Source organism: Triticum urartu, chromosome 5A, assembly GCF_056163025.1.
Source record: "Triticum urartu cultivar PI428250 chromosome 5A, HENAU_Tu73, whole genome shotgun sequence".
Taxonomy (NCBI): Eukaryota; Viridiplantae; Streptophyta; class Magnoliopsida; order Poales; family Poaceae; genus Triticum; species Triticum urartu.
Window position 1 is genome coordinate 71,789,455 of NC_141877.1, and position 25,383 is coordinate 71,814,837.

Below are 25,383 nucleotides of genomic sequence, written 5' to 3' on the forward strand. Positions count from 1 at the left end.
TTCATCCCTTATGCTTCCCACTCCCACGTCCGCTGCAAAGACGGCTATACATTCTTACTACCATTACAACCGTCGCCTACTAATGGATAATGCCCTATACTACTTACTCTCTCGCTCAACTACGAAGACGAGTTTACCACGATTTCCACCCCTCCCTCTATACCGCAGCAACACGTATTTTACACCCCTTTCACAACGCGCTTTTCGCGCCCCAACTCTCCCTAGCCGCGTGACTAACGAGCTCCGAGCTAAAACATATCGCAAATGTCAAAAATATGATGACAGGCTTAATATATATCACGCACGCACGTGCGTTCTGTTCCTCACGTACGTACAAAAATAATTAAAAAGGGAATGCAACACGAGGACTTCCCAGGAGGTCACCCATCCTAGTACTACTCTCGCCCAAGCACGCTTAACTTCGGAGTTTTGATGGGATCCGGTGCTTTAGTGCTGGTATGATCGCATCCGACATGTTACCCCCGGCTTCATCCCTTATGCTTCCCACTCCCACGTCCGCTGCAAAGACGGCTATACATTCTTACTACCATTACAACCGTCGCCTACTAATGGATAATGCCCTATACTACTTACTCTCTCGCTCAACTACGAAGACGAGTTTACCACGATTTCCACCCCTCCCTCTATACCGCAGCAACACGTATTTTACACCCCTTTCACAACGCGCTTTTCGCGCCCCAACTCTCCCTAGCCGCGTGACTAACGAGCTCCGAGCTAAAACATATCGCAAATGTCAAAAATATGATGACAGGCTTAATATATATCACGCACGCACGTGCGTTCTGTTCCTCACGTACATACAAAAATAATTAAAAAGGGAATGCAACACGAGGACTTCCCAGGAGGTCACCCATCCTAGTACTACTCTCGCCCAAGCACGCTTAACTTCGGAGTTCTGATGGGATCCGGTGCTTTAGTGCTGGTATGATCGCATCCGACATGTTACCCCCGGCTTCATCCCTTATGCTTCCCACTCCCACGTCCGCTACAAAGACGGCTATACATTCTTACTACCATTACAACCGTCGCCTACTAATGGATAATGCCCTATACTACTTACTCTCTCGCTCAACTACGAAGACGAGTTTACCACGATTTCCACCCCTCCCTCTATACCGCAGCAACACGTATTTTACACCCCTTTCACAACGCGCTTTTCGCGCCCCAACTCTCCCTAGCCGCGTGACTAACGAGCTCCGAGCTAAAACATATCGCAAATGTCAAAAATATGATGACATGCTTAATATATATCACGCACGCACGTGCGTTCTGTTCCTCACGTACGTACAAAAATAATTAAAAAGGGAATGCAACACGAGGACTTCCCAGGAGGTCACCCATCCTAGTACTACTCTCGCCCAAGCACGCTTAACTTCGGAGTTCTGATGGGATCCGGTGCTTTAGTGCTGGTATGATCGCATCCGACATGTTACCCCCGGCTTCATCCCTTATGCTTCCCACTCCCACGTCCGCTACAAAGACGGCTATACGTTCTTACTACCATTACAACCGTCGCCTACTAATGGATAATGCCCTATACTACTTACTCTCTCGCTCAACTACGAAGACGAGTTTACCACGATTTCCACCCCTCCCTCTATACCGCAGCAACACGTATTTTACACCCCTTTCACAACGCGCTTTTCGCGCCCCAACTCTCCCTAGCCGCGTGACTAACGAGCTCCGAGCTAAAACATATCGCAAATGTCAAAAATATGATGACAGGCTTAATATATATCACGCACGCACGTGCGTTCTGTTCCTCACGTACGTACAAAAATAATTAAAAAGGGAATGCAACACGAGGACTTCCCAGGAGGTCACCCATCCTAGTACTACTCTCGCCCAAGCACGCTTAACTTCGGAGTTCTGATGGGATCCGGTGCTTTAGTGCTGGTATGATCGCATCCGACATGTTACCCCCGGCTTCATCCCTTATGCTTCCCACTCCCACGTCCGCTACAAAGACGGCTATACGTTCTTACTACCATTACAACCGTCGCCTACTAATGGATAATGCCCTATACTACTTACTCTCTCGCTCAACTACGAAGACGAGTTTACCACGATTTCCACCCCTCCCTCTATACCGCAGCAACACGTATTTTACACCCCTTTCACAACGCGCTTTTCGCGCCCCAACTCTCCCTAGCCGCGTGACTAACGAGCTCCGAGCTAAAACAAATCGCAAATGTCAAAAATATGATGACAGGCTTAATATATATCACGCACGCACGTGCGTTCTGTTCCTCACGTACGTACAAAAATAATTAAAAAGGAATGCAACACGAGGACTTCCCAGGAGGTCACCCATCCTAGTACTACTCTCGCCCAAGCACGCTTAACTTCGGAGTTCTGATGGGATCCGGTGCTTTAGTGCTGGTATGATCGCATCCGACATGTTACCCCCGGCTTCATCCCTTATGCTTCCCACTCCCACGTCCGCTACAAAGACGGCTATACATTCTTACTACCATTACAACCGTCGCCTACTAATGGATAATGCCCTATACTACTTACTCTCTCGCTCAACTACGAAGACGAGTTTACCACGATTTCCACCCCTCCCTCTATACCGCAGCAACACGTATTTTACACCCCTTTCACAACGCGCTTTTCGCGCCCCAACTCTCCCTAGCCGCGTGACTAACGAGCTCCGAGCTAAAACACATGGCAAATGTCAAAAATATGATGACAGGCTTAATATATATCACGCACGCACGTGCGTTCTGTTCCTCACGTACGTACAAAAATAATTAAAAAGGGAATGCAACACGAGGACTTCCCAGGAGGTCACCCATCCTAGTACTACTCTCGCCCAAGCACGCTTAACTTCGGAGTTCTGATGGGATCCGGTGCTTTAGTGCTGGTATGATCGCATCCGACATGTTACCCCCGGCTTCATCCCTTATGCTTCCCACTCCCACGTCCGCTACAAAGACGGCTATACCTCCTTACTACCATTACAACCGTCGCCTACTAATGGATAATGCCCTATACTACTTACTCTCTCGCTCAACTACGAAGACGAGTTTACCACGATTTCCACCCCTCCCTCTATACCGCAGCAACACGTATTCTACACCCCTTTCACAACGCGCTTTTCGCGCCCCAACTCTCCCTAGCCGCGTGACTAACGAGCTCCGAGCTAAAACATATCGCAAATGTCAAAAATATGATGACAGGCTTAATATATATCACGCACGTGCGTTCTGTTCCTCACGTACGTACAAAAATAATTAAAAAGGGAATGCAACACGAGGACTTCCCAGGAGGTCACCCATCCTAGTACTACTCTCGCCCAAGCACGCTTAACTCTGGAGTTCTGATGGGATCCGGTGCTTTAGTGCTGGTATGATCGCATCCGACATGTTACCCCCGGCTTCATCCCTTTTGCTTCCCACTCCCACGTCCGCTACAAAGACGGCTATACATTCTTACTACCATTACAACCGTCGCCTACTAATGGATAATGCCCTATACTACTTACTCTCTCGCTCAACTACGAAGACGAGTTTACCACGATTTCCACCCCTCCCTCTATACCGCAGCAACACGTATTTTACACCCCTTTCACAACGCGCTTTTCGCGCCCCAACTCTCCCTAGCCGCGTGACTAACGAGCTCCGAGCTAAAACATATCGCAAATGTCAAAAATATGATGACAGGCTTAATATATATCACGCACGCACGTGCGTTCTGTTCCTCACGTACGTACAAAAATAATTAAAAAGGGAATGCAACACGAGGACTTCCCAGGAGGTCACCCATCCTAGTACTACTCTCGCCCAAGCACGCTTAACTTCAGAGTTCTGATGGGATCCGGTGCTTTAGTGCTGGTATGATCGCATCCGACATGTTACCCCCGGCTTCATCCCTTATGCTTCCCACTCCCACGTCCGCTACAAAGACGGCTATACATTCTTACTACCATTACAACCGTCGCCTACTAATGGATAATGCCCTATACTACTTACTCTCTCGCTCAACTACGAAGACGAGTTTACCACGATTTCCACCCCTCCCTCTATACCGCAGCAACACGTATTTTACACCCCTTTCACAACGCGCTTTTCGCGCCCCAACTCTCCCTAGCCGCGTGACTAACGAGCTCCGAGCTAAAACATATCGCAAATGTCAAAAATATGATGACAGGCTTAATATATATCACGCACGCACGTGCGTTCTGTTCCTCACGTACGTACAAAAATAATTAAAAAGGGAATGCAACACGAGGACTTCCCAGGAGGTCACCCATCCTAGTACTACTCTCGCCCAAGCACGCTTAACTTCGGAGTTCTGATGGGATCCGGTGCTTTAGTGCTGGTATGATCGCATCCGACATGTTACCCCCGGCTTCATCCCTTATGCTTCCCACTCCCACGTCCGCTACAAAGACGGCTATACGTTCTTACTACCATTACAACCGTCGCCTACTAATGGATAATGCCCTATACTACTTACTCTCTCGCTCAACTACGAAGACGAGTTTACCACGATTTCCACCCCTCCCTCTATACCGCAGCAACACGTATTTTACACCCCTTTCACAACGCGCTTTTCGCGCCCCAACTCTCCCTAGCCGCGTGACTAACGAGCTCCGAGCTAAAACATATCGCAAATGTCAAAAATATGATGACAGGCTTAATATATATCACGCACGCACGTGCGTTCTGTTCCTCACGTACGTACAAAAATAATTAAAAAGGAATGCAACACGAGGACTTCCCAGGAGGTCACCCATCCTAGTACTACTCTCGCCCAAGCACGCTTAACTTCGGAGTTCTGATGGGATCCGGTGCTTTAGTGCTGGTATGATCGCATCCGACATGTTACCCCCGGCTTCATCCCTTATGCTTCCCACTCCCACGTCCGCTACAAAGACGGCTATACATTCTTACTACCATTACAACCGTCGCCTACTAATGGATAATGCCCTATACTACTTACTCTCTCGCTCAACTACGAAGACGAGTTTACCACGATTTCCACCCCTCCCTCTATACCGCAGCAACACGTATTTTACACCCCTTTCACAACGCGCTTTTCGCGCCCCAACTCTCCCTAGCCGCGTGACTAACGAGCTCCGAGCTAAAACACATCGCAAATGTCAAAAATATGATGACAGGCTTAATATATATCACGCACGCACGTGCGTTCTGTTCCTCACGTACGTACAAAAATAATTAAAAAGGGAATGCAACACGAGGACTTCCCAGGAGGTCACCCATCCTAGTACTACTCTCGCCCAAGCACGCTTAACTTCGGAGTTCTGATGGGATCCGGTGCTTTAGTGCTGGTATGATCGCATCCGACATGTTACCCACGGCTTCATCCCTTATGCTTCCCACTCCCACGTCCGCTACAAAGACGGCTATACCTCCTTACTACCATTACAACCGTCGCCTACTAATGGATAATGCCCTATACTACTTACTCTCTCGCTCAACTACGAAGACGAGTTTACCACGATTTCCACCCCTCCCTCTATACCGCAGCAACACGTATTCTACACCCCTTTCACAACGCGCTTTTCGCGCCCCAACTCTCCCTAGCCGCGTGACTAACGAGCTCCGAGCTAAAACATATCGCAAATGTCAAAAATATGATGACAGGCTTAATATATATCACGCACGTGCGTTCTGTTCCTCACGTACGTACAAAAATAATTAAAAAGGGAATGCAACACGAGGACTTCCCAGGAGGTCACCCATCCTAGTACTACTCTCGCCCAAGCACGCTTAACTTTGGAGTTCTGATGGGATCCGGTGCTTTAGTGCTGGTATGATCGCATCCGACATGTTACCCCCGGCTTCATCCCTTTTGCTTCCCACTCCCACGTCCGCTACAAAGACGGCTATACCTTCTTACTACCATTACAACCGTCGCATACTAATGGATAATGCCATATACTACTTACTCTCTCGCTCAACTACGAAGACGAGTTTACCACGATTTCCACCCCTCCCTCTATACCGCAGCAACACGTATTTTACACCCCTTTCACAACGCGCTTTTCGCGCCCCAACTCTCCCTAGCCGCGTGACTAACGAGCTCCGAGCTAAAACATATCGCAAATGTCAAAAATATGATGACAGGCTTAATATATATCACGCACGCACGTGCGTTCTGTTCCTCACGTACGTACAAAAATAATTAAAAAGGGAATGCAACACGAGGCCTTCCCAGGAGGTCACCCATCCTAGTACTACTCTCGCCCAAGCACGCTTAACTTCGGAGTTTTGATGGGATCCGGTGCTTTAGTGCTGGTATGATCGCATCCGACATGTTACCCCCGGCTTCATCCCTTATGCTTCCCACTCCCACGTCCGCTGCAAAGACGGCTATACATTCTTACTACCATTACAACCGTCGCCTACTAATGGATAATGCCCTGTACTACTTACTCTCTCGCTCAACTACGAAGACGAGTTTACCACGATTTCCACCCCTCCCTCTATACCGCAGCAACACGTATTTTACACCCCTTTCACAACGCGCTTTTCGCGCCCCAACTCTCCCTAGCCGCGTGACTAACGAGCTCCGAGCTAAAACATATCGCAAATGTCAAAAATATGATGACAGGCTTAATATATATCACGCACGCACGTGCGTTCTGTTCCTCACGTACATACAAAAATAATTAAAAAGGGAATGCAACACGAGGACTTCCCAGGAGGTCACCCATCCTAGTACTACTCTCGCCCAAGCACGCTTAACTTCGGAGTTCTGATGGGATCCGGTGCTTTAGTGCTGGTATGATCGCATCCGACATGTTACCCCCGGCTTCATCCCTTATGCTTCCCACTCCCACGTCCGCTACAAAGACGGCTATACATTCTTACTACCATTACAACCGTCGCCTACTAATGGATAATGCCCTATACTACTTACTCTCTCGCTCAACTACGAAGACGAGTTTACCACGATTTCCACCCCTCCCTCTATACCGCAGCAACACGTATTTTACACCCCTTTCACAACGCGCTTTTCGCGCCCCAACTCTCCCTAGCCGCGTGACTAACGAGCTCCGAGCTAAAACATATCGCAAATGTCAAAAATATGATGACAGGCTTAATATATATCACGCACGCACGTGCGTTCTGTTCCTCACGTACGTACAAAAATAATTAAAAAGGGAATGCAACACGAGGACTTCCCAGGAGGTCACCCATCCTAGTACTACTCTCGCCCAAGCACGCTTAACTTCAGAGTTCTGATGGGATCCGGTGCTTTAGTGCTGGTATGATCGCATCCGACATGTTACCCCCGGCTTCATCCCTTATGCTTCCCACTCCCACGTCCGCTACAAAGACGGCTATACATTCTTACTACCATTACAACCGTCGCCTACTAATGGATAATGCCCTATACTACTTACTCTCTCGCTCAACTACGAAGACGAGTTTACCACGATTTCCACCCCTCCCTCTATACCGCAGCAACACGTATTTTACACCCCTTTCACAACGCGCTTTTCGCGCCCCAACTCTCCCTAGCCGCGTGACTAACGAGCTCCGAGCTAAAACATATCGCAAATGTCAAAAATATGATGACAGGCTTAATATATATCACGCACGCACGTGCGTTCTGTTCCTCACGTACGTACAAAAATAATTAAAAAGGGAATGCAACACGAGGACTTCCCAGGAGGTCACCCATCCTAGTACTACTCTCGCCCAAGCACGCTTAACTTCGGAGTTCTGATGGGATCCGGTGCTTTAGTGCTGGTATGATCGCATCCGACATGTTACCCCCGGCTTCATCCCTTATGCTTCCCACTCCCACGTCCGCTACAAAGACGGCTATACATTCTTACTACCATTACAACCGTCGCCTACTAATGGATAATGCCCTATACTACTTACTCTCTCGCTCAACTACGAAGACGAGTTTACCACGATTTCCACCCCTCCCTCTATACCGCAGCAACACGTATTTTACACCCCTTTCACAACGCGCTTTTCGCGCCCCAACTCTCCCTAGCCGCGTGACTAACGAGCTCCGAGCTAAAACATATCGCAAATGTCAAAAATATGATGACAGGCTTAATATATATCACGCACGTGCGTTCTGTTCCTCACGTACGTACAAAAATAATTAAAAAGGGAATGCAACACGAGGACTTCCCAGGAGGTCACCCATCCTAGTACTACTCTCGCCCAAGCACGCTTAACTTCGGAGTTCTGATGGGATCCGGTGCTTTAGTGCTGGTATGATCGCATCCGACATGTTACCCCCGGCTTCATCCCTTATGCTTCCCACTCCCACGTCCGCTACAAAGACGGCTATACATTCTTACTACCATTACAACCGTCGCCTACTAATGGATAATGCCCTATACTACTTACTCTCTCGCTCAACTACGAAGACGAGTTTACCACGATTTCCACCCCTCCCTCTATACCGCAGCAACACGTATTTTACACCCCTTTCACAACGCGCTTTTCGCGCCCCAACTCTCCCTAGCCGCGTGACTAACGAGCTCCGAGCTAAAACACATCGCAAATGTCAAAAATATGATGACAGGCTTAATATATATCACGCACGCACGTGCGTTCTGTTCCTCACGTACGTACAAAAATAATTAAAAAGGGAATGCAACACGAGGACTTCCCAGGAGGTCACCCATCCTAGTACTACTCTCGCCCAAGCACGCTTAACTTCGGAGTTCTGATGGGATCCGGTGCTTTAGTGCTGGTATGATCGCATCCGACATGTTACCCCCGGCTTCATCCCTTATGCTTCCCACTCCCACGTCCGCTACAAAGACGGCTATACATTCTTACTACCATTACAACCGTCGCCTACTAATGGATAATGCCCTATACTACTTACTCTCTCGCTCAACTACGAAGACGAGTTTACCACGATTTCCACCCCTCCCTCTATACCGCAGCAACACGTATTTTACACCCCTTTCACAACGCGCTTTTCGCGCCCCAACTCTCCCTAGCCGCGTGACTAACGAGCTCCGAGCTAAAACACATCGCAAATGTCAAAAATATGATGACAGGCTTAATATATATCACGCACGCACGTGCGTTCTGTTCCTCACGTACGTACAAAAATAATTAAAAAGGGAATGCAACACGAGGACTTCCCAGGAGGTCACCCATCCTAGTACTACTCTCGCCCAAGCACGCTTAACTTCGGAGTTCTGATGGGATCCGGTGCTTTAGTGCTGGTATGATCGCATCCGACATGTTACCCCCGGCTTCATCCCTTATGCTTCCCACTCCCACGTCCGCTACAAAGACGGCTATACATTCTTACTACCATTACAACCGTCGCCTACTAATGGATAATGCCCTATACTACTTACTCTCTCGCTCAACTACGAAGACGAGTTTACCACGATTTCCACCCCTCCCTCTATACCGCAGCAAGACGTATTTTACACCCCTTTCACAACGCGCTTTTCGCGCCCCAACTCTCCCTAGCCGCGTGACTAACGAGCTCCGAGCTAAAACATATCGCAAATGTCAAAAATATGATGACAGGCTTAATATATATCACGCACGCACGTGCGTTCTGTTCCTCACGTACGTACAAAAATAATTAAAAAGGGAATGCAACACGAGGACTTCCCAGGAGGTCACCCATCCTAGTACTACTCTCGCCCAAGCACGCTTAACTTCGGAGTTCTGATGGGATCCGGTGCTTTAGTGCTGGTATGATCGCATCCGACATGTTACCCCCGGCTTCATCCCTTATGCTTCCCACTCCCACGTCCGCTACAAAGACGGCTATACATTCTTACTACCATTACAACCGTCGCCTACTAATGGATAATGCCCTATACTACTTACTATCTCGCTCAACTACGAAGACGAGTTTACCACGATTTCCACCCCTCCCTCTATACCGCAGCAACACGTATTTTACACCCCTTTCACAACGCGCTTTTCGCGCCCCAACTCTCCCTAGCCGCGTGACTAACGAGCTCCGAGCTAAAACATATCGCAAATGTCAAAAATATGATGACAGGCTTAATATATATCACGCACGCACGTGCGTTCTGTTCCTCACGTACGTACAAAAATAATTAAAAAGGGAATGCAACACGAGGACTTCCCAGGAGGTCACCCATCCTAGTACTACTCTCGCCCAAGCACGCTTAACTTCGGAGTTCTGATGGGATCCGGTGCTTTAGTGCTGGTATGATCGCATCCGACATGTTACCCCCGGCTTCATCCCTTATGCTTCCCACTCCCACGTCCGCTACAAAGACGGCTATACATTCTTACTACCATTACAACCGTCGCCTACTAATGGATAATGCCCTATACTACTTACTCTCTCGCTCAACTACGAAGACGAGTTTACCACGATTTCCACCCCTCCCTCTATACCGCAGCAACACGTATTTTACACCCCTTTCACAACGCGCTTTTCGCGCCCCAACTCTCCCTAGCCGCGTGACTAACGAGCTCCGAGCTAAAACATATCGCAAATGTCAAAAATATGATGACAGGCTTAATATATATCACGCACGCACGTGCGTTCTGTTCCTCACGTACGTACAAAAATAATTAAAAAGGGAATGCAACACGAGGACTTCCCAGGAGGTCACCCATCCCAGTACTACTCTCGCCCAAGCACGCTTAACTTCAGAGTTCTGATGGGATCCGGTGCTTTAGTGCTGCTATGATCGCATCCGACATGTTACCCCCGGCTTCATCCCTTATGCTTCCCACTCCCACGTCCGCTACAAAGGCGGCTATACATTCTTACTACCATTACAACCGTCGCCTACTAATGGATAATGCCCTATACTACTTACTCTCTCGCTCAACTACGAAGACGAGTTTACCACGATTTCCACCCCTCCCTCTATACCGCAGCAACACGTATTCTACACCCCTTTCACAACGCGCTTTTCGCGCCCCAACTCTCCCTAGCCGCGTGACTAACGAGCTCCGAGCTAAAACATATCGCAAATGTCAAAAATATGATGACAGGCTTAATATATATCACGCACGTGCGTTCTGTTCCTCACGTACGTACAAAAATAATTAAAAAGGGAATGCAACACGAGGACTTCCCAGGAGGTCACCCATCCTAGTACTACTCTCGCCCAAGCAAGCTTAACTTCGGAGTTCTGATGGGATCCGGTGCTTTAGTGCTGGTATGATCGCATCCGACATGTTACCCCCGGCTTCATCCCTTATGCTTCCCACTCCCACGTCCGCTACAAAGGCGGCTATACATTCTTACTACCATTACAACCGTCGCCTACTAATGGATAATGCCCTATACTACTTACTCTCTCGCTCAACTACGAAGACGAGTTTACCACGATTTCCACCCCTCCCTCTATACCGCAGCAACACGTATTCTACACCCCTTTCACAACGTGCTTTTCGCGCCCCAACTCTCCCTAGCCGCGTGACTAACGAGCTCCGAGCTAAAACATATCGCAAATGTCAAAAATATGATGACAGGCTTAATATATATCACGCACGTGCGTTCTGTTCCTCACGTACGTACAAAAATAATTAAAAAGGAAATGCAACACGAGGACTTCCCAGGAGGTCACCCATCCTAGTACTACTCTCGCCCAAGCACGCTTAACTTCGGAGTTCTGATGGGATCCGGTGCTTTAGTGCTGGTATGATCGCATCCGACATGTTACCCCCGGCTTCATCCCTTATGCTTCCCACTCCCACGTCCGCTACAAAGGCGGCTATACATTCTTACTACCATTACAACCGTCGCCTACTAATGGATAATGCCCTATACTACTTACTCTCTCGCTCAACTACGAAGACGAGTTTACCACGATTTCCACCCCTCCCTCTATACCGCAGCAACACGTATTTTACACCCCTTTCACAACGCGCTTTTCGCACCCCAATTCTCCCTAGCCGCGTGACTAACGAGCTCCGAGCTAAAACATATCGCAAATGTCAAAAATATGATGACAGGCTTAATATATATCACGCACGTGCGTTCTGTTCCTCACGTACGTACAAAAATAATTAAAAAGGGAATGCAACACGAGGACTTCCCAGGAGGTCACCCATCCTAGTACTACTCTCGCCCAAGCACGCTTAACTTCGGAGTTCTGATGGGATCCGGTGCTTTAGTGCTGGTATGATCGCATCCGACATGTTACCCCCGGCTTCATCCCTTATGCTTCCCACTCCCACGTCCGCTACAAAGACGGCTATACATTCTTACTACCATTACAACCGTCGCCTACTAATGGATAATGCCCTATACTACTTACTCTCTCGCTCAACTACGAAGACGAGTTTACCACGATTTCCACCCCTCCCTCTATACCGCAGCAACACGTATTTTACACCCCTTTCACAACGCGCTTTTCGCGCCCCAACTCTCCCTAGCCGCGTGACTAACGAGCTCCGAGCTAAAACATATCGCAAATGTCAAAAATATGATGACAGGCTTAATATATATCACGCACGTGCGTTCTGTTCCTCACGTACGTACAAAAATAATTAAAAAGGGAATGCAACACGAGGACTTCCCAGGAGGTCACCCATCCCAGTACTACTCTCGCCCAAGCACGCTTAACTTCGGAGTTCTGATGGGATCCGGTGCTTTAGTGCTGGTATGATCGCATCCAACATGTTACCCCCGGCTTCATCCCTTATGCTTCCCACTCCCACGTCCGCTACAAAGGCGGCTATACATTCTTACTACCATTACAACCGTCGCCTACTAATGGATAATGCCCTATACTACTTACTCTCTCGCTCAACTACGAAGACGAGTTTACCACGATTTCCACCCCTCCCTCTATACCGCAGCAACACGTATTTTACACCCCTTTCACAACGCGCTTTTCGCGCCCCAACTCTCCCTAGCCGCGTGACTAACGAGCTCCGAGCTAAAACATATCGCAAATGTCAAAAATATGATGACAGGCTTAATATATATCACGCACGTGCGTTCTGTTCCTCACGTACGTACAAAAATAATTAAAAAGGGAATGCAACACGAGGACTTCCCAGGAGGTCACCCATCCTAGTACTACTCTCGCCCAAGCACGCTTAACTTCGGAGTTCTGATGGGATCCGGTGCTTTAGTGCTGGTATGATCGCATCCGACATGTTACCCCCGGCTTCATCCCTTATGCTTCCCACTCCCACGTCCGCTACAAAGACGGCTATACATTCTTACTACCATTACAACCGTCGCCTACTAATGGATAATGCCCTATACTACTTACTCTCTCGCTCAACTACGAAGACGAGTTTACCACGATTTCCACCCCTCCCTCTATACCGCAGCAACACGTATTTTACACCCCTTTCACAACGCGCTTTTCGCGCCCCAACTCTCCCTAGCCGCGTGACTAACGAGCTCCGAGCTAAAACATATCGCAAATGTCAAAAATATGATGACAGGCTTAATATATATCACGCACGTGCGTTCTGTTCCTCACGTACGTACAAAAATAATTAAAAAGGGAATGCAACACGAGGACTTCCCAGGAGGTCACCCATCCTAGTACTACTCTCGCCCAAGCACGCTTAACTTCGGAGTTCTGATGGGATCCGGTGCTTTAGTGCTGGTATGATCGCATCCGACATGTTACCCCCGGCTTCATCCCTTATGCTTCCCACTCCCACGTCCGCTACAAAGGCGGCTATACATTCTTACTACCATTACAACCGTCGCCTACTAATGGATAATGCCCTATACTACTTACTCTCTCGCTCAACTACGAAGACGAGTTTACCACGATTTCCACCCCTCCCTCTATACCGCAGCAACACGTATTTTACACCCCTTTCACAACGCGCTTTTCGCACCCCAATTCTCCCTAGCCGCGTGACTAACGAGCTCCGAGCTAAAACATATCGCAAATGTCAAAAATATGATGACAGGCTTAATATATATCACGCACGTGCGTTCTGTTCCTCACGTACGTACAAAAATAATTAAAAAGGGAATGCAACACGAGGACTTCCCAGGAGGTCACCCATCCTAGTACTACTCTCGCCCAAGCACGCTTAACTTCGGAGTTCTGATGGGATCCGGTGCTTTAGTGCTGGTATGATCGCATCCGACATGTTACCCCCGGCTTCATCCCTTATGCTTCCCACTCCCACGTCCGCTACAAAGACGGCTATACATTCTTACTACCATTACAACCGTCGCCTACTAATGGATAATGCCCTATACTACTTACTCTCTCGCTCAACTACGAAGACGAGTTTACCACGATTTCCACCCCTCCCTCTATACCGCAGCAACACGTATTTTACACCCCTTTCACAACGCGCTTTTCGCGCCCCAACTCTCCCTAGCCGCGTGACTAACGAGCTCCGAGCTAAAACATATCGCAAATGTCAAAAATATGATGACAGGCTTAATATATATCACGCACGTGCGTTCTGTTCCTCACGTACGTACAAAAATAATTAAAAAGGGAATGCAACACGAGGACTTCCCAGGAGGTCACCCATCCTAGTACTACTCTCGCCCAAGCACGCTTAACTTCGGAGTTCTGATGGGATCCGGTGCTTTAGTGCTGGTATGATCGCATCCGACATGTTACCCCCGGCTTCATCCCTTATGCTTCCCACTCCCACGTCCGCTACAAAGGCGGCTATACATTCTTACTACCATTACAACCGTCGCCTACTAATGGATAATGCCCTATACTACTTACTCTCTCGCTCAACTACGAAGACGAGTTTACCACGATTTCCACCCCTCCCTCTATACCGCAGCAACACGTATTTTACACCCCTTTCACAACGCGCTTTTCGCACCCCAATTCTCCCTAGCCGCGTGACTAACGAGCTCCGAGCTAAAACATATCGCAAATGTCAAAAATATGATGACAGGCTTAATATATATCACGCACGTGCGTTCTGTTCCTCACGTACGTACAAAAATAATTAAAAAGGGAATGCAACACGAGGACTTCCCAGGAGGTCACCCATCCTAGTACTACTCTCGCCCAAGCACGCTTAACTTCGGAGTTCTGATGGGATCCGGTGCTTTAGTGCTGGTATGATCGCATCCGACATGTTACCCCCGGCTTCATCCCTTATGCTTCCCACTCCCACGTCCGCTACAAAGACGGCTATACATTCTTACTACCATTACAACCGTCGCCTACTAATGGATAATGCCCTATACTACTTACTCTCTCGCTCAACTACGAAGACGAGTTTACCACGATTTCCACCCCTCCCTCTATACCGCAGCAACACGTATTTTACACCCCTTTCACAACGCGCTTTTCGCGCCCCAACTCTCCCTAGCCGCGTGACTAACGAGCTCCGAGCTAAAACATATCGCAAATGTCAAAAATATGATGACAGGCTTAATATATATCACGCACGTGCGTTCTGTTCCTCACGTACGTACAAAAATAATTAAAAAGGGAATGCAACACGAGGACTTCCCAGGAGGTCACCCATCCCAGTACTACTCTCGCCCAAGCACGCTTAACTTCGGAGTTCTGATGGGATCCGGTGCTTTAGTGCTGGTATGATCGCATCCAACATGTTACCCCCGGCTTCATCCCTTATGCTTCCCACTCCCACGTCCGCTACAAAGGCGGCTATACATTCTTACTACCATTACAACCGTCGCCTACTAATGGATAATGCCCTATACTACTTACTCTCTCGCTCAACTACGAAGACGAGTTTACCACGATTTCCACCCCTCCCTCTATACCGCAGCAACACGTATTTTACACCCCTTTCACAACGCGCTTTTCGCGCCCCAACTCTCCCTAGCCGCGTGACTAACGAGCTCCGAGCTAAAACATATCGCAAATGTCAAAAATATGATGACAGGCTTAATATATATCACGCACGTGCGTTCTGTTCCTCACGTACGTACAAAAATAATTAAAAAGGGAATGCAACACGAGGACTTCCCAGGAGGTCACCCATCCTAGTACTACTCTCGCCCAAGCACGCTTAACTTCGGAGTTCTGATGGGATCCGGTGCTTTAGTGCTGGTATGATCGCATCCGACATGTTACCCCCGGCTTCATCCCTTATGCTTCCCACTCCCACGTCCGCTACAAAGACGGCTATACATTCTTACTACCATTACAACCGTCGCCTACTAATGGATAATGCCCTATACTACTTACTCTCTCGCTCAACTACGAAGACGAGTTTACCACGATTTCCACCCCTCCCTCTATACCGCAGCAACACGTATTTTACACCCCTTTCACAACGCGCTTTTCGCGCCCCAACTCTCCCTAGCCGCGTGACTAACGAGCTCCGAGCTAAAACATATCGCAAATGTCAAAAATATGATGACAGGCTTAATATATATCACGCACGTGCGTTCTGTTCCTCACGTACGTACAAAAATAATTAAAAAGGGAATGCAACACGAGGACTTCCCAGGAGGTCACCCATCCTAGTACTACTCTCGCCCAAGCACGCTTAACTTCGGAGTTCTGATGGGATCCGGTGCTTTAATGCTGGTATGATCGCATCCGACATGTTACCCCCGGCTTCATCCCTTATGCTTCCCACTCCCACGTCCGCTACAAAGGCGGCTATACATTCTTACTACCATTACAACCGTCGCCTACTAATGGATAATGCCCTATACTACTTACTCTCTCGCTCAACTACGAAGACGAGTTTACCACGATTTCCACCCCTCCCTCTATACCGCAGCAACACGTATTTTACACCCCTTTCACAACGCGCTTTTCGCACCCCAATTCTCCCTAGCCGCGTGACTAACGAGCTCCGAGCTAAAACATATCGCAAATGTCAAAAATATGATGACAGGCTTAATATATATCACGCACGTGCGTTCTGTTCCTCACGTACGTACAAAAATAATTAAAAAGGGAATGCAACACGAGGACTTCCCAGGAGGTCACCCATCCTAGTACTACTCTCGCCCAAGCACGCTTAACTTCGGAGTTCTGATGGGATCCGGTGCTTTAGTGCTGGTATGATCGCATCCGACATGTTACCCCCGGCTTCATCCCCTATGCTTCCCACTCCCACGTCCGCTACAAAGACGGCTATACATTCTTACTACCATTACAACCGTCGCCTACTAATGGATAATGCCCTATACTACTTACTCTCTCGCTCAACTACGAAGACGAGTTTACCACGATTTCCACCCCTCCCTCTATACCGCAGCAACACGTATTTTACACCCCTTTCACAACGCGCTTTTCGCGCCCCAACTCTCCCTAGCCGCGTGACTAACGAGCTCCGAGCTAAAACATATCGCAAATGTCAAAAATATGATGACAGGCTTAATATATATCACGCACGTGCGTTCTGTTCCTCACGTACGTACAAAAATAATTAAAAAGGGAATGCAACACGAGGACTTCCCAGGAGGTCACCCATCCCAGTACTACTCTCGCCCAAGCACGCTTAACTTCGGAGTTCTGATGGGATCCGGTGCTTTAGTGCTGGTATGATCGCATCCAACATGTTACCCCCGGCTTCATCCCTTATGCTTCCCACTCCCACGTCCGCTACAAAGGCGGCTATACATTCTTACTACCATTACAACCGTCGCCTACTAATGGATAATGCCCTATACTACTTACTCTCTCGCTCAACTACGAAGACGAGTTTACCACGATTTCCACCCCTCCCTCTATACCGCAGCAACACGTATTTTACACCCCTTTCACAACGCGCTTTTCGCGCCCCAACTCTCCCTAGCCGCGTGACTAACGAGCTCCGAGCTAAAACATATCGCAAATGTCAAAAATATGATGACAGGCTTAATATATATCACGCACGTGCGTTCTGTTCCTCACGTACGTACAAAAATAATTAAAAAGGGAATGCAACACGAGGACTTCCCAGGAGGTCACCCATCCTAGTACTACTCTCGCCCAAGCACGCTTAACTTCGGAGTTCTGATGGGATCCGGTGCTTTAGTGATGGTATGATCGCATCCGACATGTTACCCCCGGCTTCATCCCTTATGCTTCCCACTCCCACGTCCGCTACAAAGGCGGCTATACATTCTTACTACCATTACAACCGTCGCCTACTAATGGATAATGCCCTATACTACTTACTCTCTCGCTCAACTACGAAGACGAGTTTACCACGATTTCCACCCCTCCCTCTATACCGCAGCAACACGTATTTTACACCCCTTTCACAACGCGCTTTTCGCACCCCAATTCTCCCTAGCCGCGTGACTAACGAGCTCCGAGCTAAAACATATCGCAAATGTCAAAAATATGATGACAGGCTTAATATATATCACGCACGTGCGTTCTGTTCCTCACGTACGTACAAAAATAATTAAAAAGGGAATGCAACACGAGGACTTCCCAGGAGGTCACCCATCCTAGTACTACTCTCGCCCAAGCACGCTTAACTTCGGAGTTCTGATGGGATCCGGTGCTTTAGTGCTGGTATGATCGCATCCGACATGTTACCCCCGGCTTCATCCCCTATGCTTCCCACTCCCACGTCCGCTACAAAGACGGCTATACATTCTTACTACCATTACAACCGTCGCCTACTAATGGATAATGCCCTATACTACTTACTCTCTCGCTCAACTACGAAGACGAGTTTACCACGATTTCCACCCCTCCCTCTATACCGCAGCAACACGTATTTTACACCCCTTTCACAACGCGCTTTTCGCGCCCCAACTCTCCCTAGCCGCGTGACTAACGAGCTCCGAGCTAAAACATATCGCAAATGTCAAAAATATGATGACAGGCTTAATATATATCACGCACGTGCGTTCTGTTCCTCACGTACGTACAAAAATAATTAAAAAGGGAATGCAACACGAGGACTTCCCAGGAGGTCACCCATCCTAGTACTACTCTCGCCCAAGCACGCTTAACTTCGGAGTTCTGATGGGATCCGGTGCTTTAATGCTGGTATGATCGCATCCGACATGTTACCCCCGGCTTCATCCCTTATGCTTCCCACTCCCACGTCCGCTACAAAGGCGGCTATACATTCTTACTACCATTACAACCGTCGCCTACTAATGGATAATGCCCTATACTACTTACTCTCTCGCTCAACTACGAAGACGAGTTTACCATGATTTCCACCCCTCCCTCTATACCGCAGCAACACGTATTTTACACCCCTTTCACAACGCGCTTTTCGCACCCCAATTCTCCCTAGCCGCGTGACTAACGAGCTCCGAGCTAAAACATATCGCAAATGTCAAAAATATGATGACAGGCTTAATATATATCACGCACGTGCGTTCTGTTCCTCACGTACGTACAAAAATAATTAAAAAGGGAATGCAACACGAGGACTTCCCAGGAGGTCACCCATCCTAGTACTACTCTCGCCCAAGCACGCTTAACTTCGGAGTTCTGATGGGATCCGGTGCTTTAGTGCTGGTATGATCGCATCCGACATGTTACCCCCGGCTTCATCCCCTATGCTTCCCACTCCCACGTCCGCTACAAAGACGGCTATACATTCTTACTACCATTACAACCGTCGCCTACTAATGGATAATGCCCTATACTACTTACTCTCTCGCTCAACTACGAAGACGAGTTTACCACGATTTCCACCCCTCCCTCTATACCGCAGCAACACGTATTTTACACCCCTTTCACAACGCGCTTTTCGCGCCCCAACTCTCCCTAGCCGCGTGACTAACGAGCTCCGAGCTAAAACATATCGCAAATGTCAAAAATATGATGACAGGCTTAATATATATCACGCACGTGCGTTCTGTTCCTCACGTACGTACAAAAATAATTAAAAAGGGAATGCAACACGAGGACTTCCCAGGAGGTCACCCATCCCAGTACTACTCTCGCCCAAGCACGCTTAACTTCGGAGTTCTGATGGGATCCGGTGCTTTAGTGCTGGTATGATCGCATCCAACATGTTACCCCCGGCTTCATCCCTTATGCTTCCCACTCCCACGTCCGCTACAAAGGCGGCTATACATTCTTACTACCATTACAACCGTCGCCTACTAATGGATAATGCCCTATACTACTTACTCTCTCGCTCAACTACGAAGACGAGTTTACCACGATTTCCACCCCTCCCTCTATACCGCAGCAACACGTATTTTACACCCCTTTCACAACGCGCTTTTCGCGCCCCAACTCTCCCTAGCCGCGTGACTAACGAGCTCCGAGCTAAAACATATCGCAAATGTCAAAAATATGATGACAGGCTTAATATATATCACGCACGTGCGTTCTGTTCCTCACGTACGTACAAAAATAATTAAAAAGGGAATGCAACACGAGGACTTCCCAGGAGGTCACCCATCCTAGTACTACTCTCGCCCAAGCACGCTTAACTTCGGAGTTCTGATGGGATCCGGTGCTTTAGTGCTGGTATGATCGCATCCGACATGTTACCCCCGGCTTCATCCCTTATGCTTCCCACTCCCACGTCCGCTACAAAGACGGCTATACATTCTTACTACCATTACAACCGTCGCCTACTAATGGATAATGCCCTATACTACTTACTCTCTCGCTCAACTACGAAGACGAGTTTACCACGATTTCCACCCCTCCCTCTATACCGCAGCAACACGTATTTTACACCCCTTTCACAACGCGCTTTTCGCGCCCCAACTCTCCCTAGCCGCGTGACTAACGAGCTCCGAGCTAAAACATATCGCAAATGTCAAAAATATGATGACAGGCTTAATATATATCACGCACGTGCGTTCTGTTCCTCACGTACGTACAAAAATAATTAAAAAGGGAATGCAACACGAGGACTTCCCAGGAGGTCACCCATCCTAGTACTACTCTCGCCCAAGCACGCTTAACTTCGGAGTTCTGATGGGATCCGGTGCTTTAGTGCTGGTATGATCGCATCCGACATGTTACCCCCGGCTTCATCCCTTATGCTTCCCACTCCCACGTCCGCTACAAAGACGGCTATACATTCTTACTACCATTACAACCGTCGCCTACTAATGGATAATGCCCTATACTACTTACTCTCTCGCTCAACTACGAAGACGAGTTTACCACGATTTCCACCCCTCCCTCTATACCGCAGCAACACGTATTTTACACCCCTTTCACAACGCGCTTTTCGCGCCCCAACTCTCCCTAGCCGCGTGACTAACGAGCTCCGAGCTAAAACATATCGCAAATGTCAAAAATATGATGACAGGCTTAATATATATCACGCACGTGCGTTCTGTTCCTCACGTACGTACAAAAATAATTAAAAAGGGAATGCAACACGAGGACTTCCCAGGAGGTCACCCATCCTAGTACTACTCTCGCCCAAGCACGCTTAACTTCGGAGTTCTGATGGGATCCGGTGCTTTAGTGCTGGTATGATCGCATCCGACATGTTACCCCCGGCTTCATCCCTTATGCTTCCCACTCCCACGTCCGCTACAAAGGCGGCTATACATTCTTACTACCATTACAACCGTCGCCTACTAATGGATAATGCCCTATACTACTTACTCTCTCGCTCAACTACGAAGACGAGTTTACCACGATTTCCACCCCTCCCTCTATACCGCAGCAACACGTATTTTACACCCCTTTCACAACGCGCTTTTCGCGCCCCAACTCTCCCTAGCCGCGTGACTAACGAGCTCCGAGCTAAAACATATCGCAAATGTCAAAAATATGATGACAGGCTTAATATATATCACGCACGTGCGTTCTGTTCCTCACGTACGTACAAAAATAATTAAAAAGGGAATGCAACACGAGGACTTCCCAGGAGGTCACCCATCCTAGTACTACTCTCGCCCAAGCACGCTTAACTTCGGAGTTCTGATGGGATCCGGTGCTTTAGTGCTGGTATGATCGCATCCGACATGTTACCCCCGGCTTCATCCCTTATGCTTCCCACTCCCACGTCCGCTACAAAGACGGCTATACATTCTTACTACCATTACAACCGTCGCCTACTAATGGATAATGCCCTATACTACTTACTCTCTCGCTCAACTACGAAGACGAGTTTACCACGATTTCCACCCCTCCCTCTATACCGCAGCAACACGTATTTTACACCCCTTTCACAACGCGCTTTTCGCGCCCCAACTCTCCCTAGCCGCGTGACTAACGAGCTCCGAGCTAAAACATATCGCAAATGTCAAAAATATGATGACAGGCTTAATATATATCACGCACGTGCGTTCTGTTCCTCACGTACGTACAAAAATAATTAAAAAGGGAATGCAACACGAGGACTTCCCAGGAGGTCACCCATCCTAGTACTACTCTCGCCCAAGCACGCTTAACTTCGGAGTTCTGATGGGATCCGGTGCTTTAGTGCTGCTATGATCGCATCCGACATGTTACCCCCGGCTTCATCCCTTATGCTTCCCACTCCCACGTCCGCTACAAAGACGGCTATACATTCTTACTACCATTACAACCGTCGCCTACTAATGGATAATGCCCTATACTACTTACTCTCTCGCTCAACTACGAAGACGAGTTTACCACGATTTCCACCCCTCCCTCTATACCGCAGCAACACGTATTTTACACCCCTTTCACAACGCGCTTTTCGCGCCCCAACTCTCCCTAGCCGCGTGACTAACGAGCTCCGAGCTAAAACATATCGCAAATGTCAAAAATATGATGACAGGCTTAATATATATCACGCACGTGCGTTCTGTTCCTCACGTACGTACAAAAATAATTAAAAAGGGAATGCAACACGAGGACTTCCCAGGAGGTCACCCATCCCAGTACTACTCTCGCCCAAGCACGCTTAACTTCGGAGTTCTGATGGGATCCGGTGCTTTAGTGCTGGTATGATCGCATCCGACATGTTACCCCCGGCTTCATCCCTTATGCTTCCCACTCCCACGTCCGCTACAAAGGCGGCTATACATTCTTACTACCATTACAACCGTCGCCTACTAATGGATAATGCCCTATACTACTTACTCTCTCGCTCAACTACGAAGACGAGTTTACCACGATTTCCACCCCTCCCTCTATACCGCAGCAACACGTATTTTACACCCCTTTCACAACGCGCTTTTCGCGCCCCAACTCTCCCTAGCCGCGTGACTAACGAGCTCCGAGCTAAAACATATCGCAAATGTCAAAAATATGATGACAGGCTTAATATATATCACGCACGTGCGTTCTGTTCCTCACGTACGTACAAAAATAATTAAAAAGGGAATGCAACACGAGGACTTCCCAGGAGGTCACCCATCCCAGTACTACTCTCGCCCAAGCACGCTTAACTTCGGAGTTCTGATGGGATCCGGTGCTTTAGTGCTGGCATGATCGCATCCGACATGTTACCCCCGGCTTCATCCCTTATGCTTCCCACTCCCACGTCCGCTACAAAGGCGGCTATACATTCTTACTACCATTACAACCGTCGCCTACTAATGGATAATGCCCTATACTACTTACTCTCTCGCTCAACTACGAAGACGAGTTTACCACGATTTCCACCCCTCCCTCTATACCGCAGCAACACGTATTTTACACCCCTTTCACAACGCGCTTTTCGCGCCCCAACTCTCCCTAGCCGCGTGACTAACGAGCTCCGAGCTAAAACATATCGCAAATGTCAAAAATATGATGACAGGCTTAATATATATCACGCACGTGCGTTCTGTTCCTCACGTACGTACAAAAATAATTAAAAAGGGAATGCAACACGAGGACTTCCCAGGAGGTCACCCATCCTAGTACTACTCTCGCCCAAGCACGCTTAACTTCGGAGTTCTGATGGGATCCGGTGCTTTAGTGCTGGTATGATCGCATCCGACATGTTACCCCCGGCTTCATCCCTTATGCTTCCCACTCCCACGTCCGCTACAAAGACGGCTATACATTCTTACTACCATTACAACCGTCGCCTACTAATGGATAATGCCCTATACTACTTACTCTCTCGCTCAACTACGAAGACGAGTTTACCACGATTTCCACCCCTCCCTCTATACCGCAGCAACACGTATTTTACACCCCTTTCACAACGCGCTTTTCGCGCCCCAACTCTCCCTAGCCGCGTGACTAACGAGCTCCGAGCTAAAACACATCGCAAATGTGAAAAATATGATGACAGGCTTAATATATATCACGCACGCACGTGCGTTCTGTTCCTCACGTACGTACAAAAATAATTAAAAAGGGAATGCAACACGAGGACTTCCCAGGAGGTCACCCATCCTAGTACTACTCTCGCCCAAGCACGCTTAACTTCGGAGTTCTGATGGGATCCGGTGCTTTAGTGCTGGTATGATCGCATCCGACATGTTACCCCCGGCTTCATCCCTTATGCTTCCCACTCCCACGTCCGCTACAAAGACGGCTATACATTCTTACTACCATTACAACCGTCGCCTACTAATGGATAATGCCCTATACTACTTACTCTCTCGCTCAACTACGAAGACGAGTTTACCACGATTTCCACCCCTCCCTCTATACCGCAGCAACACGTATTTTACACCCCTTTCACAACGCGCTTTTCGCGCCCCAACTCTCCCTAGCCGCGTGACTAACGAGCTCCGAGCTAAAACATATCGCAAATGTCAAAAATATGATGACAGGCTTAATATATATCACGCACGTGCGTACAAAAATAATTAAAAAGGGAATGCAACACGAGGACTTCCCAGGAGGTCACCCATCCCAGTACTACTCTCGCCCAAGCACGCTTAACTTCGGAGTTCTGATGGGATCCGGTGCTTTAGTGCTGGTATGATCGCATCCGACATGTTACCCCCGGCTTCATCCCTTATGCTTCCCACTCCCACGTCCGCTACAAAGGCGGCTATACATTCTTACTACCATTACAACCGTCGCCTACTAATGGATAATGCCCTATACTACTTACTCTCTCGCTCAACTACGAAGACGAGTTTACCACGATTTCCACCCCTCCCTCTATACCGCAGCAACACGTATTTTACACCCCTTTCACAACGCGCTTTTCGCGCCCCAACTCTCCCTAGCCGCGTGACTAACGAGCTCCGAGCTAAAACATATCGCAAATGTCAAAAATATGATGACAGGCTTAATATATATCACGCACGTGCGTTCTGTTCCTCACGTACGTACAAAAATAATTAAAAAGGGAATGCAACACGAGGACTTCCCAGGAGGTCACCCATCCTAGTACTACTCTCGCCCAAGCACGCTTAACTTCGGAGTTCTGATGGGATCCGGTGCTTTAGTGCTGGTATGATCGCATCCGACATGTTACCCCCGGCTTCATCCCTTATGCTTCCCACTCCCACGTCCGCTCCAAAGGCGGCTATACATTCTTACTACCATTACAACCGTCGCCTACTAATGGATAATGCCCTATACTACTTACTCTCTCGCTCAACTACGAAGACGAGTTTACCACGATTTCCACCCCTCCCTCTATACCGCAGCAACACGTATTTTACACCCCTTTCACAACGCGCTTTTCG

The 25,383-nt window shown here is 48.4% G+C and overlaps 52 non-coding genes across 52 annotated transcripts; all 52 read right to left on the bottom strand.

The window, feature by feature from the left end:
- Positions 1-351: 351 nt before the first annotated feature.
- Positions 352-470, bottom strand: LOC147968845 (5S ribosomal RNA). Its single transcript, XR_015606461.1, has one exon. It is a non-coding gene; the product is annotated as a 5S ribosomal RNA (ribosomal RNA).
- A 368-nt stretch (positions 471-838) lies between these two features.
- On the bottom strand, positions 839-957 carry LOC147968846 (5S ribosomal RNA). The gene has a single exon (XR_015606970.1). It is a non-coding gene; the product is annotated as a 5S ribosomal RNA (ribosomal RNA).
- A 368-nt stretch (positions 958-1,325) lies between these two features.
- On the bottom strand, positions 1,326-1,444 carry LOC147968847 (5S ribosomal RNA). Its single transcript, XR_015606971.1, has one exon. It is a non-coding gene; the product is annotated as a 5S ribosomal RNA (ribosomal RNA).
- A 368-nt stretch (positions 1,445-1,812) lies between these two features.
- On the bottom strand, positions 1,813-1,931 carry LOC147968848 (5S ribosomal RNA). The gene has a single exon (XR_015606972.1). It is a non-coding gene; the product is annotated as a 5S ribosomal RNA (ribosomal RNA).
- Positions 1,932-2,298: 367 nt separating this feature from the next.
- On the bottom strand, positions 2,299-2,417 carry LOC147968849 (5S ribosomal RNA). Its single transcript, XR_015606973.1, has one exon. It is a non-coding gene; the product is annotated as a 5S ribosomal RNA (ribosomal RNA).
- Positions 2,418-2,785: 368 nt separating this feature from the next.
- On the bottom strand, positions 2,786-2,904 carry LOC147968850 (5S ribosomal RNA). The gene has a single exon (XR_015606974.1). It is a non-coding gene; the product is annotated as a 5S ribosomal RNA (ribosomal RNA).
- A 364-nt stretch (positions 2,905-3,268) lies between these two features.
- Positions 3,269-3,387, bottom strand: LOC147968851 (5S ribosomal RNA). The gene has a single exon (XR_015606549.1). It is a non-coding gene; the product is annotated as a 5S ribosomal RNA (ribosomal RNA).
- Positions 3,388-3,755: 368 nt separating this feature from the next.
- Positions 3,756-3,874, bottom strand: LOC147968852 (5S ribosomal RNA). Its single transcript, XR_015605927.1, has one exon. It is a non-coding gene; the product is annotated as a 5S ribosomal RNA (ribosomal RNA).
- A 368-nt stretch (positions 3,875-4,242) lies between these two features.
- Positions 4,243-4,361, bottom strand: LOC147968853 (5S ribosomal RNA). Its single transcript, XR_015606975.1, has one exon. It is a non-coding gene; the product is annotated as a 5S ribosomal RNA (ribosomal RNA).
- Positions 4,362-4,728: 367 nt separating this feature from the next.
- LOC147968854 (5S ribosomal RNA) lies at positions 4,729-4,847 on the bottom strand. The gene has a single exon (XR_015606976.1). It is a non-coding gene; the product is annotated as a 5S ribosomal RNA (ribosomal RNA).
- A 368-nt stretch (positions 4,848-5,215) lies between these two features.
- LOC147968855 (5S ribosomal RNA) lies at positions 5,216-5,334 on the bottom strand. The gene has a single exon (XR_015606977.1). It is a non-coding gene; the product is annotated as a 5S ribosomal RNA (ribosomal RNA).
- Positions 5,335-5,698: 364 nt separating this feature from the next.
- LOC147968856 (5S ribosomal RNA) lies at positions 5,699-5,817 on the bottom strand. Its single transcript, XR_015606271.1, has one exon. It is a non-coding gene; the product is annotated as a 5S ribosomal RNA (ribosomal RNA).
- A 368-nt stretch (positions 5,818-6,185) lies between these two features.
- On the bottom strand, positions 6,186-6,304 carry LOC147968857 (5S ribosomal RNA). Its single transcript, XR_015606556.1, has one exon. It is a non-coding gene; the product is annotated as a 5S ribosomal RNA (ribosomal RNA).
- A 368-nt stretch (positions 6,305-6,672) lies between these two features.
- On the bottom strand, positions 6,673-6,791 carry LOC147968858 (5S ribosomal RNA). Its single transcript, XR_015606978.1, has one exon. It is a non-coding gene; the product is annotated as a 5S ribosomal RNA (ribosomal RNA).
- A 368-nt stretch (positions 6,792-7,159) lies between these two features.
- Positions 7,160-7,278, bottom strand: LOC147968859 (5S ribosomal RNA). Its single transcript, XR_015605929.1, has one exon. It is a non-coding gene; the product is annotated as a 5S ribosomal RNA (ribosomal RNA).
- Positions 7,279-7,646: 368 nt separating this feature from the next.
- On the bottom strand, positions 7,647-7,765 carry LOC147968860 (5S ribosomal RNA). Its single transcript, XR_015606979.1, has one exon. It is a non-coding gene; the product is annotated as a 5S ribosomal RNA (ribosomal RNA).
- A 364-nt stretch (positions 7,766-8,129) lies between these two features.
- Positions 8,130-8,248, bottom strand: LOC147968861 (5S ribosomal RNA). Its single transcript, XR_015606980.1, has one exon. It is a non-coding gene; the product is annotated as a 5S ribosomal RNA (ribosomal RNA).
- A 368-nt stretch (positions 8,249-8,616) lies between these two features.
- On the bottom strand, positions 8,617-8,735 carry LOC147968862 (5S ribosomal RNA). The gene has a single exon (XR_015606981.1). It is a non-coding gene; the product is annotated as a 5S ribosomal RNA (ribosomal RNA).
- A 368-nt stretch (positions 8,736-9,103) lies between these two features.
- Positions 9,104-9,222, bottom strand: LOC147968863 (5S ribosomal RNA). The gene has a single exon (XR_015606982.1). It is a non-coding gene; the product is annotated as a 5S ribosomal RNA (ribosomal RNA).
- A 368-nt stretch (positions 9,223-9,590) lies between these two features.
- LOC147968864 (5S ribosomal RNA) lies at positions 9,591-9,709 on the bottom strand. The gene has a single exon (XR_015606983.1). It is a non-coding gene; the product is annotated as a 5S ribosomal RNA (ribosomal RNA).
- Positions 9,710-10,077: 368 nt separating this feature from the next.
- On the bottom strand, positions 10,078-10,196 carry LOC147968865 (5S ribosomal RNA). Its single transcript, XR_015606984.1, has one exon. It is a non-coding gene; the product is annotated as a 5S ribosomal RNA (ribosomal RNA).
- Positions 10,197-10,564: 368 nt separating this feature from the next.
- On the bottom strand, positions 10,565-10,683 carry LOC147968866 (5S ribosomal RNA). The gene has a single exon (XR_015606578.1). It is a non-coding gene; the product is annotated as a 5S ribosomal RNA (ribosomal RNA).
- A 364-nt stretch (positions 10,684-11,047) lies between these two features.
- On the bottom strand, positions 11,048-11,166 carry LOC147968867 (5S ribosomal RNA). Its single transcript, XR_015606255.1, has one exon. It is a non-coding gene; the product is annotated as a 5S ribosomal RNA (ribosomal RNA).
- Positions 11,167-11,530: 364 nt separating this feature from the next.
- LOC147968868 (5S ribosomal RNA) lies at positions 11,531-11,649 on the bottom strand. The gene has a single exon (XR_015605846.1). It is a non-coding gene; the product is annotated as a 5S ribosomal RNA (ribosomal RNA).
- Positions 11,650-12,013: 364 nt separating this feature from the next.
- LOC147968869 (5S ribosomal RNA) lies at positions 12,014-12,132 on the bottom strand. Its single transcript, XR_015606985.1, has one exon. It is a non-coding gene; the product is annotated as a 5S ribosomal RNA (ribosomal RNA).
- Positions 12,133-12,496: 364 nt separating this feature from the next.
- LOC147968870 (5S ribosomal RNA) lies at positions 12,497-12,615 on the bottom strand. The gene has a single exon (XR_015605486.1). It is a non-coding gene; the product is annotated as a 5S ribosomal RNA (ribosomal RNA).
- A 364-nt stretch (positions 12,616-12,979) lies between these two features.
- Positions 12,980-13,098, bottom strand: LOC147968871 (5S ribosomal RNA). Its single transcript, XR_015606986.1, has one exon. It is a non-coding gene; the product is annotated as a 5S ribosomal RNA (ribosomal RNA).
- Positions 13,099-13,462: 364 nt separating this feature from the next.
- LOC147968872 (5S ribosomal RNA) lies at positions 13,463-13,581 on the bottom strand. The gene has a single exon (XR_015606987.1). It is a non-coding gene; the product is annotated as a 5S ribosomal RNA (ribosomal RNA).
- A 364-nt stretch (positions 13,582-13,945) lies between these two features.
- Positions 13,946-14,064, bottom strand: LOC147968873 (5S ribosomal RNA). The gene has a single exon (XR_015606988.1). It is a non-coding gene; the product is annotated as a 5S ribosomal RNA (ribosomal RNA).
- Positions 14,065-14,428: 364 nt separating this feature from the next.
- LOC147968874 (5S ribosomal RNA) lies at positions 14,429-14,547 on the bottom strand. Its single transcript, XR_015606990.1, has one exon. It is a non-coding gene; the product is annotated as a 5S ribosomal RNA (ribosomal RNA).
- Positions 14,548-14,911: 364 nt separating this feature from the next.
- On the bottom strand, positions 14,912-15,030 carry LOC147968875 (5S ribosomal RNA). The gene has a single exon (XR_015606991.1). It is a non-coding gene; the product is annotated as a 5S ribosomal RNA (ribosomal RNA).
- A 364-nt stretch (positions 15,031-15,394) lies between these two features.
- On the bottom strand, positions 15,395-15,513 carry LOC147968876 (5S ribosomal RNA). The gene has a single exon (XR_015605498.1). It is a non-coding gene; the product is annotated as a 5S ribosomal RNA (ribosomal RNA).
- Positions 15,514-15,877: 364 nt separating this feature from the next.
- On the bottom strand, positions 15,878-15,996 carry LOC147968877 (5S ribosomal RNA). The gene has a single exon (XR_015606992.1). It is a non-coding gene; the product is annotated as a 5S ribosomal RNA (ribosomal RNA).
- Positions 15,997-16,360: 364 nt separating this feature from the next.
- LOC147968878 (5S ribosomal RNA) lies at positions 16,361-16,479 on the bottom strand. The gene has a single exon (XR_015605783.1). It is a non-coding gene; the product is annotated as a 5S ribosomal RNA (ribosomal RNA).
- Positions 16,480-16,843: 364 nt separating this feature from the next.
- LOC147968879 (5S ribosomal RNA) lies at positions 16,844-16,962 on the bottom strand. Its single transcript, XR_015606993.1, has one exon. It is a non-coding gene; the product is annotated as a 5S ribosomal RNA (ribosomal RNA).
- Positions 16,963-17,326: 364 nt separating this feature from the next.
- On the bottom strand, positions 17,327-17,445 carry LOC147968880 (5S ribosomal RNA). Its single transcript, XR_015605509.1, has one exon. It is a non-coding gene; the product is annotated as a 5S ribosomal RNA (ribosomal RNA).
- A 364-nt stretch (positions 17,446-17,809) lies between these two features.
- Positions 17,810-17,928, bottom strand: LOC147968881 (5S ribosomal RNA). The gene has a single exon (XR_015606303.1). It is a non-coding gene; the product is annotated as a 5S ribosomal RNA (ribosomal RNA).
- A 364-nt stretch (positions 17,929-18,292) lies between these two features.
- Positions 18,293-18,411, bottom strand: LOC147968882 (5S ribosomal RNA). Its single transcript, XR_015606994.1, has one exon. It is a non-coding gene; the product is annotated as a 5S ribosomal RNA (ribosomal RNA).
- Positions 18,412-18,775: 364 nt separating this feature from the next.
- Positions 18,776-18,894, bottom strand: LOC147968883 (5S ribosomal RNA). Its single transcript, XR_015605785.1, has one exon. It is a non-coding gene; the product is annotated as a 5S ribosomal RNA (ribosomal RNA).
- A 364-nt stretch (positions 18,895-19,258) lies between these two features.
- LOC147968884 (5S ribosomal RNA) lies at positions 19,259-19,377 on the bottom strand. Its single transcript, XR_015606995.1, has one exon. It is a non-coding gene; the product is annotated as a 5S ribosomal RNA (ribosomal RNA).
- Positions 19,378-19,741: 364 nt separating this feature from the next.
- On the bottom strand, positions 19,742-19,860 carry LOC147968885 (5S ribosomal RNA). The gene has a single exon (XR_015605520.1). It is a non-coding gene; the product is annotated as a 5S ribosomal RNA (ribosomal RNA).
- A 364-nt stretch (positions 19,861-20,224) lies between these two features.
- Positions 20,225-20,343, bottom strand: LOC147968886 (5S ribosomal RNA). Its single transcript, XR_015606996.1, has one exon. It is a non-coding gene; the product is annotated as a 5S ribosomal RNA (ribosomal RNA).
- A 364-nt stretch (positions 20,344-20,707) lies between these two features.
- LOC147968887 (5S ribosomal RNA) lies at positions 20,708-20,826 on the bottom strand. The gene has a single exon (XR_015606997.1). It is a non-coding gene; the product is annotated as a 5S ribosomal RNA (ribosomal RNA).
- Positions 20,827-21,190: 364 nt separating this feature from the next.
- On the bottom strand, positions 21,191-21,309 carry LOC147968888 (5S ribosomal RNA). Its single transcript, XR_015606998.1, has one exon. It is a non-coding gene; the product is annotated as a 5S ribosomal RNA (ribosomal RNA).
- A 364-nt stretch (positions 21,310-21,673) lies between these two features.
- LOC147968889 (5S ribosomal RNA) lies at positions 21,674-21,792 on the bottom strand. Its single transcript, XR_015606999.1, has one exon. It is a non-coding gene; the product is annotated as a 5S ribosomal RNA (ribosomal RNA).
- A 364-nt stretch (positions 21,793-22,156) lies between these two features.
- LOC147968890 (5S ribosomal RNA) lies at positions 22,157-22,275 on the bottom strand. The gene has a single exon (XR_015606347.1). It is a non-coding gene; the product is annotated as a 5S ribosomal RNA (ribosomal RNA).
- A 364-nt stretch (positions 22,276-22,639) lies between these two features.
- Positions 22,640-22,758, bottom strand: LOC147968891 (5S ribosomal RNA). Its single transcript, XR_015605531.1, has one exon. It is a non-coding gene; the product is annotated as a 5S ribosomal RNA (ribosomal RNA).
- A 364-nt stretch (positions 22,759-23,122) lies between these two features.
- LOC147968892 (5S ribosomal RNA) lies at positions 23,123-23,241 on the bottom strand. Its single transcript, XR_015605855.1, has one exon. It is a non-coding gene; the product is annotated as a 5S ribosomal RNA (ribosomal RNA).
- A 364-nt stretch (positions 23,242-23,605) lies between these two features.
- Positions 23,606-23,724, bottom strand: LOC147968893 (5S ribosomal RNA). Its single transcript, XR_015607000.1, has one exon. It is a non-coding gene; the product is annotated as a 5S ribosomal RNA (ribosomal RNA).
- Positions 23,725-24,092: 368 nt separating this feature from the next.
- Positions 24,093-24,211, bottom strand: LOC147968894 (5S ribosomal RNA). The gene has a single exon (XR_015607001.1). It is a non-coding gene; the product is annotated as a 5S ribosomal RNA (ribosomal RNA).
- A 346-nt stretch (positions 24,212-24,557) lies between these two features.
- On the bottom strand, positions 24,558-24,676 carry LOC147968895 (5S ribosomal RNA). The gene has a single exon (XR_015605542.1). It is a non-coding gene; the product is annotated as a 5S ribosomal RNA (ribosomal RNA).
- A 364-nt stretch (positions 24,677-25,040) lies between these two features.
- On the bottom strand, positions 25,041-25,159 carry LOC147968896 (5S ribosomal RNA). Its single transcript, XR_015607002.1, has one exon. It is a non-coding gene; the product is annotated as a 5S ribosomal RNA (ribosomal RNA).
- Positions 25,160-25,383: the final 224 nt, after the last annotated feature.